Source organism: Podarcis filfolensis (assembly GCF_964270895.1).
Source record: "Podarcis filfolensis genome assembly, chromosome: 17".
NCBI lineage: Eukaryota > Metazoa > Chordata > Lepidosauria > Squamata > Lacertidae > Podarcis > Podarcis filfolensis.
Window position 1 is genome coordinate 7,030,942 of NC_139621.1, and position 12,404 is coordinate 7,043,345.

The following is a 12,404-nucleotide window of genomic DNA, read 5'->3' on the forward strand; positions in this document are numbered from 1 at the left end:
ACAGGATTGAAGTACTGCCGTCATGTCTAGTTTGGCCCTTACCTAGTACATTTAGGCTCTGTACAAAGCTATTGGAAATATTTTGATAAATAAGGCACAAGAGAGGCAAGAGTGTGTATAAAGAATTGCTCCCATCAAAGCAGAAGAGAAGATAGAGAAGATAGGAACTGGTTGCAGCAAAAACAAAACCCCTCAACAGTGGAATATTCTTCCACTGAAGACTTTCTGAAATGACTGGCCTGGGATGGCCAAACAGATGATAATTTAAGGCCAATGTTGTTATATATATTTTATTCTAACTGTTAAGTTACACATTCCTAGTATATTGTTACCTGCCTGGAGCCTTTCAGATGAGGGACATTTGTTGAAAGAAAAATACTTGATAGTCTCCAAGAATTATTGCCTATTTCAGAGCAAAGAAAGTCACAATCCATATGCATAACTCTGCAAGGCACATCACTGTTATTTCCATTTTATATATGAAAAAACTGCAGTTGGGAGACAGAGAATGATTTGTCCAGAGCTATCTAGCATTTCCATAACTGAATTTGGATTTGATGCTGAGATTATAGCATCCTTGGTCCTGTTATAGGTTTGGGGGGAGGATCCCGTCTAAATTCTATAAATTAATAAATGGTAGGATTTTGATTAGCTGGGATGAAGGGAGAGATACAAACTGCAGATGAATTTCTAGGCTAGCCTATGCAAAAGGAGGTGGCTGAGATAGCATCATGAAGAAACAATGCAGGGCCATTGGCAAGGCAAGAGAGTTGTCCTTCCCCCTTGCCCTAAGGTGTAAGCAAAGACTGGGGATTTGGAAGGTTGCCAGGGTAACTGGGTGTGATGTCACAGGAAGAGTTGGGGGCCTTTGGCAGGAGGCTTCGAATAGCTAAGAAAAGGGCAGAAAGATCTTGGCTGGCTGAAGGCAGGCAGAGAGATGCCTTAGACTCCAGTGCTGCACTACCATGGGGAACAAGCCCTTCTTGAGATGACCATGCTGTAAGATCTGGACTCCCTCCATCTAAATTAAAGTATAAATATGTGAATAAATAATATTTCTTAAAGCTACAAGAGTCCCTGCAGGGTCTTCAATTCTCCAAAGGAACACAGATCCTGGTTGAGGGCCAAGACCCCTGGAATCCTGTGCACGGCTCGGGATGGCCTGTAAAGGTAAAGGGACCCCTGACCATTAGGTCCAGTCGTGGCCGACTCTGGGGTTGCAGTGCTCATCTCGCTTTACTGGCCGAGGGAGCCGGCGTACAACTTCCAGGTCATGTGGCCAGCATGACTAAGCCGCTTCTGGCGAACCAGAGCAGCGCATGGAAACGCTGTTTACCTTCCCGCCGGAGTGGTACCTATTTATCTACTTGCACTTTGATGTGCTTTCGAACTGCTAGGTTGGCAGGAGCAGGGACTGAGCAACAGGAGCTCACCCCGTCGCGGGGATTGGAACCGCTGACCTTCTGATCGGCAAGTCCTAGGCTCTGTGGTTTAACTATCTGTAACTATCTGCAAATAAGGGGAGGTCATCATATACTCGGAGGCCCCTACCAACTATGTCTTCCGAATATATGCACACTTACCAGGAAGCAAGTTTAAATTAATTTTGTAGAGCATACTCTCAAATAAGAGTGTGTAAGATTACACCCATCACCTGCTCCTGAACAAGCAACGGTTATAGATTGTTGTAATTGTCCCAGAGGCCATGAACTGTAGTTGGCTCATTGACTCATGTAATCAAAGATTATACATTTTAATTTCCAAGTGTATCTTTCAAAGCTGCTACGTTAAGGCCAAGGATCAAGAGTCTTCTTACCTTAAGTCACTAGAAGATAATATTGGTCTGCGTAAAGCTATGACTCACTTGCTTTCCATAATTGTTTTATGAAGAGGTTTGTGTAATAAAACTTGGCCCAGTTAAAGTTATCAGCACCATGCTCTAACCAACTGTATCATCATATCTGTTTTCTTATTTTCTCTCTCTGATCAGCACAGTAACAAATATCTACCAATAACTCTTGGGTTTTTTGCCAATATAGTATCCTTGTATTAAAAGGAATGAGTAGGGGACTATGGCTTGATGCTCACATTTTTGTATTGGGTGGAAAGAATAATAGAAACAGAATTGTAGAGGTGGAAGGGTCATCTAGTCCAACCCCCTACTATAGCTAAAGAATTTCTGACAGGTGGCCATCCAACCTGTGTTGAAAAACCTCTATTGCCAAAAAAACCACAAAAAACCCAACACCTCTGAATCCATAAAGGAAGGGACAAACAGATCTTAATCTGTGGCAGGGCTTGGCAGTGAAACCTGGTTTCATTAACAGGGCTCTTATTTCACAACAGCTGAGACTTTCTCCCTATACAGTGGTACCTTGGTTCTTAAACGCCTTGGTGCTCAAACAACTTGGAACCCAAACACTGCAAACCTGGAAGTAAGTGTTCCAGTTTGTGAACCATTTTTGGAAGCCAAACATGCTCCATTTTGAGTGTTACGCTTCCGTTATGAGTGCCACACTTCTGTTTTGAGTGTTACACTGAGGTCTGTCTGTTTTTGCTATTTATTTTGTTTTTTTGTTTTTGCAGCTCCCTTTTTGTTTTTGTGACTGTGTGGAACCCAGTTCAGCTACTGATTGATTGTGTGACTGCAGTACATTCTTTATTGCTTTCATTTTATGGATCAATGGTCTTGTTAGATAGTAAAATTCGTGTTAAATTGCTGTTTTAGGGGTTGTTTTTAAAAGTCTGGAACGGATTAATCTATTTTGCACTATAATAATAATAAACTCTGGGTGGCTCCCAATCGAGTGTTAAAAACAATACAGCATTAAATATTAAAAACTTCCCTAAACAGGGCTGCCTTCAGATGTCTTTTAAAGATAAGATAGCTGCTTATTTCCTGATGGGAGGGCGTTCCACAGGGTGGGCACCACTACTGAGAAGGCCCTCTGTCATTACTTTATATAGGAAAGCGCACCTTGGTTTTTGAACACTTTGGTTTTGGAACAGACTTCCAGAACGTATTAAGTTTGAGAACCGAGGTACCACTGTAACTCTAGTCTGCTTAGAGAGGATAGTACTTCTGAACATCTGCAGAGGCTTCCCCCCGCCTCCCCCAGTGAATATCTACTGTATTGTCAGTACCAGCACAGCTTCTGGGCCTGCTTGAGTTCAGTGACTTAGCTTGTCTCTCTCTCTCTCTGCAAATTAATAACTGGAACAGCATTTATTGGGAGATGCTTTTGGCAGACGATGCATACATTTAAATACTTATTTTTTACTGTTCTTTACTGACAATGTTATTGTTTTTTCTTTCTGCAAACCTCTTTTAGGTTTTATCACAATCAAGCAGCATATAAATGTTGTAAAAGAAATAAAATATCATTTCACCGGTGAGACCAGGGGGATTTTGGAAATATTTCTACTACTCTTAATATCATATACCAGGATCACTGCTGAAGTGTGTTCCCCTGTGCTTCTCCTCCCACTGAACACGGCATATCCTTCAGATGCCTCTGCTTACCAGGGACACACCCTCATTTCCAGTACCAGTCTATGTTTGGGCTTTTGGAAGATGTTTTACTAAAATGTTAGTGTGAATTGCTAGGCTTGTCATTCTTTTGGGAATTATAGGGACAGAACCACCCAAACACTACAGAAATTTATTCTACATTCTACAGCAGCAAGAATGTTGCTTACCCAAAAATGGAAAGAAGTCCCAGTAAAAGAAGAATGGATACAAAAACTTATGGAATATGCAGAAATGGCGGAACTTACCAGGAAAATAAGAAATAAAGATTAACTTTTTATAAAAGAATGGAAGTGGTTTATTGAATATTTACAGAGAAACTGTAAACAGATAATAACATTGGCAGGATTATTGTAATAACCTGCAGTTTTATAAGAGTATATATTCAAAGCAGATGAACAAATGAGCAAATTAAGTTAATTTGGATATGTAGAAAATATTAAAAACATATCTAAGGAACCACAGAAAGAGCGGGAAGGAAGTCAAGTTTTGAACGGTTAAAATGATTGTAAAATGATTGAAATGTATAAAATTGAAAATCATTTTTAAAAGGCTTGACATTTTTCAAGGGGCAGGCGGGGGCAGAGATGTCCCCACAGGGAGGAAGGGAAAGATTGGTTCTGGCAGCAGACTGAACTGATTGCTTACTGAGGGAATCAGGTACTGGAGCTCGAGAGTTGCTGCTGAAATTTGAGACCTGAAGGTCCGCCACTGCCTTGATTCACAGACTCCTAGAGTGAAGATGCAACTGTCCTGCACTCAAGATGCCATCCTGTACCAGCTTACCTAGGAGTGAGTCTCACTGAACTCAACAGGGCGTACACTTCTGAGTTGCACTGTCAGATAATTGATTTCTGGAAACTCAGTGGAGGCGGCTGAAGGCTGCAGGAACTCCAGCAACTTACACTAACAAATACAAAACACCCTCTCTAAAATTAGCCCAAATGTAAAGTAGGAGGCAAACAGGAATGGTGATTAATGCGAAGGCACCAGAAAATTGAGCTGCCTCCTGGAAGTAAATCAGGATGTTTGCTCAGATTCCACCTTCAGTTCAGCATAGCATGCTCGGCCACCATTGACAGGGCCATATTTAGTTTAAGGCTGCAGTCCTAGTCACACTTATTTTGGAGAAAGACCAATTGGAGAAAGACTTTTTGCCTTCCGATCTTCCTTAAAACCCAGTGAAAACCCAGCAATGCAAGCAAGAGCTATGTTGTTGTTGCTCTGTGTTAAATGTGTTCTTTTCTACAGAAGTTTTGAAGCCTATAACTATTTCGGGCTCTGGGCTTGGGACTGCTCTACCTGTTGGCAAGCTTGGTTTTGATTCTCTCCCAACTCTGACTTGCTCTCTGGTAGCGTTACCTCGGCCCTCTCCTTTTCCTGTACTGTTGCTTCGCCTCCTCCACTTGGTCAGCTGGCAGCGTTCCTGTGAGGTAATAATTTACTCTGACCTTCTAGGAAATGGTTGTAACAGACAAGCACATGTGCGAGCAAAGTGCAGTGAGGGAGGCAAAACAAGATGGGGCAGGTCTAGGGCAGCGCTGAAGTTACTGCTGTTCACCTCAGGTGGCCTTGGGGACACGTCAGGGCATCTTATATGGCTAAATCACTTTCTCCAGAATAAATCTTGGTTTTGTTTAAACGATTTCCCCTCTAGCCTGGGGCATGATGCAGCCAAAGTGAGGCATTTCTAAGTGCCCACTGTGTCCTTGTTCAGAAACTCTGGCCCACAAAAGCTTGCCTTAAGTAAGGGCATGCTGTTATTGCAAATTCAGTACAGTAATCACACATTTTGTTGTTTAGTCGTTTAGTCGTGTCCGACTCTTTATGACCCCATGGACCAGAGCACACCAGGAAGAGAGGTGGACAACTGTTTTCATACGTGGTGGTCATGCCCCTCAGGACAGAAATTCTGGGAAAAGATTGAAAAATTAATATATGAAATGTTTGTTGTTGTTGTTTAGTCATTTAGTCGTGTCTGACTCTTTGTGACCTCATGGACCAGAGCACGTCAGGCACTTCTGTCTTCCACGGCCTCCCGCAGTTTGGTCAGACTCATGTTTGTAGCTTCGAGAACACTGTCCAACCATCTCGTCCTCTGTCGTCCCCTTCACCTTGTGCCCTCAATCTTTCCCAACATCAGGGTCTTTTCCAGGGAGTCTTCTCTTCTCATGAGGTGGCCAAAGTATTGGAGCCTCAGCTTCAGGATCTGTCCTTCCAGTGAGCACTCAGGGCTGATTTCCTTAAGAATGGATACGTTTGATCTTCTTGCAGTCCATGGGACTCTCAAGAGTCTCCTCCAGCACCATAATTCAAAAGCATCCATTCTTCAGCGATCAGCCTTCTTTATGGTCCAGCTCTCACTTCCATACATCACTACTGGGAAAACCATAGCTTTAACTATACAGACCTTTGTTGGCAAGGTGATGTCTCTGCTTTTTAAGATGCTGTCTAGGTTTGTCACTGCTTTTCTCCCAAGAAGCAGGCGTCTTTTAATTTTGTGGCTGCTGTCACCATCTGCAGTGATCATGGAGCCCAAGAAAGTAAAATCTTTCACTGCCTCCATTTCTTCCCCTTCTGTTTGCCAGGAGGTGATGGGATCAGTGGCCATGATCTTTGTTTTTTTGATGTTGAGCTTGAAACCATATTTTGCGCTCTCCTTTTTCACCCTCATTAAAAGGTTCTTTAATTCCTCCTCACTTTCTGCCATCAATGTTGTGTCATCTGCATATCTGAGGTTGTTGATATTTCTTCCGGCAATCTTAATTCCGGCTAGGGATTCATTTCGTCTTCCTGGGCACAACCTGATGGTACCTTGCTGTGCCATCAATTTGGTGGTGGTGCCTCAAAAAGAAGATAATATCCTTCCTTTTGTAATCCAGAGTGACAAATGCTTTGACAAAGAATGAATTTGAGAGTACGTGGACTGAAATTTTGTGTGTGTGTGTGTGTGTGTGTGTGTGTGTAGAGCAAATGCATCTCCACCCTTCTCCAAGACCACTACTGTATATATTTGTATCCTAACATGCCCTAGTTTGTATTTGTTTTGGTAGTGTTCCGGTGAGCCTCCCTGCTTCAGAATTGCACCAAAGATGTTGATTCTGCTGTCTTATCTTATCACAATTATATGAACCCTAAGTACGGTGAGACAAAGCAAGGTTTTGCCAGGTGGGAAGTACTATGAAGCAGGTTGCAGGTGCACTTGACATAACCTCCCTCTTTCCCAGCACCCAATGTTCTTTATCCATGCACACACTACACATTTCAGATTACACAAGCCACTCACTGCTGTTATGTAAGGGGCTGGCATCAAGCCAGGCTATCTTGGTGCTCAGCCCAGATCCCTCTTACGCCAGCCAGGCAGGATCAACAAACCCAGCAAGGACGATAAGGTGGAGAGCAACCAGATAGGACAGAGCTAGTGCATGTGTAGTACCTTTGTCTGGGCAAAACATCAGGTGGGGCAGTGGGAAGATGGTTCTGTGGCTGCTCCAAGGGCCTTGGTTTCTCTGGAGCACAGAACTCACACCTCCTATTGTCCTCTGATTTGACCCTTCATTTCCTCCGGCTCTGTGTGAATGTGGTAGCCTTAGCTCATTCTAGGAAACCCCCTATGGATTCACAGCTTTATCTCTGGTGACTACTCCAAAGCTAAGGAAATATGTGTGAGATGGGAATAATCCTTTCTGTGATAGTAAGTCCTTAAACTGAACCTGCCACTAATCTGGAAGGCAGGAAGAAGAGCCCTGTTTTGAATTGCAGCAAGAAGTCAGTGTATATTATTTTTATTATAATGTTTTGGAGGAGGGGCAGGTAGACAGGTAGTAGAAGAGACAAATTGGGCAGCTTTGGGGCCTCATACTGAGCAAGGAGCCAGACCAGTCTGACCCCCCTTTTTTCACACATATAAACCAGGAAATGCTCCCAGCACAAGGCCCATTGAAATGAAGAGCATTTCAGCACAATAGCTTCCTTGCATGTGCAAGGCGACTACTGGTTCTGTATTCTGCCTCAGGCATCATATGTCATAGATCAGTTTTGGAAAGAGAAGTTGAAAGGAAGCAGCACACAGATAAGGAAGGAGAGCAAGGAGGCATAAAAGCACAAAGTGAGAGGGAATTAAGTGCAAGGGGTGTGTGTGTGTGTGTGCTGGGCCGGGGTCGCTGCGTATTAGTTGTGTAACATGCGTCAGCACAGCACTCAATGTTCCCAGATGGTTATTTATAGCGCTTGTTGCCACTGCTCACGGCCTGCCCCCTCTTCCCTCTGCTGGAATCAGTTGCTCATGGCCAACACAGCTGGGAAAAGAGGGGGACTCTGGATCCCAGGTTCTAGTTGCAAGTTTGGGAAGGATTTAGTGGTTTATGCAGCACAAAAGAGATAATTTTGGAACATTTATATAGACACAGGGTTCCATGCCTTTTATAACTGAAATTCCAAAATCTGTAGTTGGGCAGTATCTTTCTTAGGGAAATTAAAATGTCACAAAATATGGAGCCATCCTTCGGGTTCTCCAGAACTCTTCACCAGGCTCAGTGTAGAGGGGGAAAGCTGGCTCATGTTGAAGACAGGGAGCTCCCTTTGGTCATGGTCTGAAGATTGAATGTGAGAGGTAACAGACAGTTGCCTTACTAGGTGCTACGCAGGTTTCAGGTGGTACATAAGACTGCTCTAAGGATGAAGAAACATACCATTGCAGTGGTGTAGCGGGGGGGCGGCGGCGCTGTGGCCCCGGGGACATATTGAATAAATGAATCTTTATTTACATCAGCCACCAGCCATAACAGCAATAAAACAAGCAGAATGCAGTATACAGAGGATAAAGGTAAAGTCAATTATATAAAATACATTTTGGGGATTTGCATCAATAGTCAAATAACGGATCTTATTCTAATTGCCCGGGTTAAAAACTTTGCAACCTTTGCTGTCACCTGCAGATCTTGCTGTAACAGTGGTTGGGCGACCCGGAATGGACAATAATAGAGGGGTGATAAGCTCACTCCTAAAATCTTTATATAGAGTGCAAGCCAGAAGGACATGAGCCACTGATTCAGTACTACCATCTCTACAGGCACATAACCATTATTCAAGTGGAATTTTTTGGAATCATCCCTCGAGTACAGCCAAAGGCAGTATTCAATCTTGCAGGAGTAAAAGCGCATCTATATTTTGGAATTACGGTACTACGTTATACAAATAGGGAAATAAGTTATACAAATAAGGAAATTTTGCCCATGGTATGACTATTTTCCATCTAGTCATCTTGACTCTCTGGCACCCTGGGCACATATTTTGATGGGGCACAACCTGGTACCCCATAACAAGCTTCCTCACTGGAGCCTTGCTTTAGTGTGTGAGGGAGCTGCACAGGCAGCTTCCTTGTGTGATGGCCCAATGCCACCAGCCGCAGCTCCACCCTTGGGTCAAGCCTGAGCCAGGCACAGAGAGAGGAGAGCTGGCAGCAGCTTCCCTGCCCCTCTCCTTGCCTGGGCCGAAGCACGCAAGTGTGTCCCCTATGCTGCTTTGTGAGGCAAGCCACAGCGGGCTCACTCTGTGCCCTGCCTCCATCGGGGGCACGTCCCACATGCCTGCCCCAGGCAGCATTAGCATACGCTCCACCACTGCACTGTCACATGCCACCCCAATCTCTGAGCAGTGCAAAATTCCAGGGGTTCCTTGCGCTCCTCCACAGTTTGTGTTTCCTTTTAGGAATGTGGCACCCTTAAGACCTGTTCTTAAGGGGCATGTAGAAACACCTCAAATCTACAAGATCTGCACATCATCAATGCTGCAATTTTTAATTATAAAACTACATTTTATAGTTATAATTTAACCACATAAATCTCTTCACAGCTGCCAGGCACTGATTGAGCCCCAAGGCCAATCTGTTTGAGTCAGATGAAAAGGAGCAGAGCCAGGTGCCAACATTGTACTGACCACATCTCAGCCCACATCCCCTTACAATCTCAGACAGTGGTTTCCTATAGATGTCAAACAGCACAAGGAAAAGCCACAATCATGGGCTGAATAGAAATCCCCTAGCACCACCTTCTGGAATCTAGCATAGCATACTGTGTATCATTATTACCTCGGTGTATTGTATTGTACCTCCTCCTCCTTTCAAGGAATATATAGCAGCTTTGGATGGATACATAGAAAATTGGCACAGGGAAAAGGGTTAAACCCCTCTTCCTTAGTTGTGCAATCCCAATCTAAATATCTCCCTTGCTATTGACTCTTTTAAAAAATGTGGAAAATCCCACTTATGCATTTCCTGTACCATGTCTTGTTTAGGCCTTGGGATAGATTATTTTACTCAGGTACTATCTCTGTTGTCCCGGGGTCACCTCATGTTCTGCAGCTGTCATCATGCCCCTCACCACTGTATACCCCAGTGAGACCTGGGGAATGACACCATACAGTAATATATTATGTCCCTCCTCTGCAGATCCTTGCCTTCTCTCTACCCAGTTTCCTCCCCCATCATATTCAGCATCTTATCTAATACAAGTGTATTTCTGTCACCTTTAGTGTGACAGAGGCAGAATGCAAGACTAACCTGAGGGCTCCCCATCTAACCTACAGCATCCCCTTCACCTCTTCCCTACTTTAATTAGGCGGCTGGAGCAGTGGGGGGTATAGTAGTGTAGAGGAAATTGGGAGATTCCCTTACTGGTTTGGCCACCCCAAAGATGGTCCTTATATAGCTGTTAAATTTCATGTAAATCTGGAGGCCTCAGAATAGCATATGAGCAGCATGTGCTCAGACAGCCCCTGGGGCACCCAGCCCACCAATGCTCCTTGCCTGCCCCCCACCAGTTGTTTATTTCTTTTTTAATGGGCCTTTTCAGGGTGGTTTTCTTCTCTTCTATTCCCTTCCTTCCCTTCTCCTCCCCCCTTCCTTCCTTCCTTTGTAAAGTTATGTACCGGTAATCATTCCAGTGCTGTACAGTCTCAACCTCTAGAGGGCATGCACACAATGCTGCTTTTTCTTTCCTCCATAGACGTGAATAGCAATGACCATAGCTGTCAACTTTTCCCTTTTCTTGCGAGGAATCCTATTCAGAATAAGGGAATTTCCCTTAAAAATAGGGAAATGTTGACAGCTATGGCAATGACCCGAGTCTGCATTTATGTGAAATGCTTCCACTTAAATTGTCTCTAATATTAGCCTATTTTCCCCAAGGAGGGAGCTGCAGCTCAAGACAGGAAAAAAGGTGGTAAGGGAACACCAAGCTACTTTAAATGAATTCAAATATTGAGGGCCTGATGAGCTGCACCCAAGGAACAAAGGGAGCTTGCACCCATCTGTCATGGATGCTTTAGTTGAGATTCCTGCATTGCAGGGAGTTGGACACAAGATGACCCTCCGGGTCCCTTCCAACTATACAATTCTATTATTCTATGTACTAATCTCAGAGCCTCCTGTCTACAATCTTTGACATTTTTTTGAGGTGGGTAAATGCTGTCCACCAAAGAGTTCCTCATCACATATCCTCCAACACTCCTCCAATGAAAATAGGGACATCCCATTACATAAGAATATTTTACTATTTATATATACCCCCCACATCTTGCTGGGTTGCCCCAGCCACTCTGGGCAGCTTCCAACATATACTGTATAAAAACATAATAAAACATTAAATATTTTTAAAAACTTCCCTATACAGATTTCCCTTCAGACGGCTCGGGGGGCAGATAATTCCATGCCCTCCAACATTTCTCCAATGTAAATAGGGACATTTTAAGGAAAGGTGGGAGATTCCGGGATCATTTCAGAAACTGGGACAGCTTCTCTAATTCAGGGACGTCCCTGGAAAATAGGGCTGCTTAGAGGGTCTGTCATTGTCCTGAAAAAACATGGCATGTGGGATGTCACAGCCTTCTATCCTGGCCCCTGCTGATGTCAAATTATTGTGCCAGTGGGCATGCTGACATCAGACGTGCACGTCCCTGCCATGTGCATGGTTGCAGCATGAAAATTTGTGGGTGCCCGGCCCCTTCATGGGGCATGTGGTGGGGGCTGGGTGCCCCCCCATAGTACCTATGCCCCCTAATATTTTTTCTTTCAGAAATTTAACAAAACTTGCCCCCTCATCAGAAGATGTTCCCCTATTTATTTTTTTGCCCTGGCCTGCATGTATTGCTGTACAATACTGCCTGTGTGTGAAGGGTCATGTATTTCAGCTCTGGATAGCAAAACACAGACAGATCTATAAATTCATGTGTATGTGTGCATGCGAGCAGCAAATTCCAGAGGGGCCATTCGGTTCGGCTGCAGTAGACTGTAATGGGTTGCTTTGAAGTTATTTCAGCACCAGTGGGGGGGGATCGTCCCCTCAACCCTCCTGCCATCGCAATCGCCTCCTCCTGCCTGCCTGCCGCCCTCCTGTCCTGTATTTTGCCAGGTCAAAGGATACGAGTGAATCCGCCCGTTTCGATTTATCTTAGTTTCTGTTTCCCAGTCTTAAATTCAGTTCCTCGCATTTCCACGTCAGTTTTCGATTTTGATTTCATGAAAATGCTGGGAGTTGCAACTTTCTGAGGAGAGACAGTGCGTTTTTTGAGAGGCAAAATACGCTTCGCATGTGCTTTAAAGGCAGCTAGTTTATTACTTCATCTGAAGGGAAAGCGGGCCTTGTATATACGTGGCACTCACGCATTAGCCTGACTCGCCAGTCGGCGCTTAAGCGAAGTTGCCACGGCAACAAGCAGCCGGCGGCGGGTGAGACGCTGTCGCGGCGGAAGCTTAGCTGACCCATTGAGACGGGGGGCGGGAAAGGAGGAGTGACAGACAGCTTGAGCCTCCACAGAGAGCCGAGAGCTGGGATTGACAGTCGCGTCAAGTGGACGCAGAGGGACGTTACCCCGACCT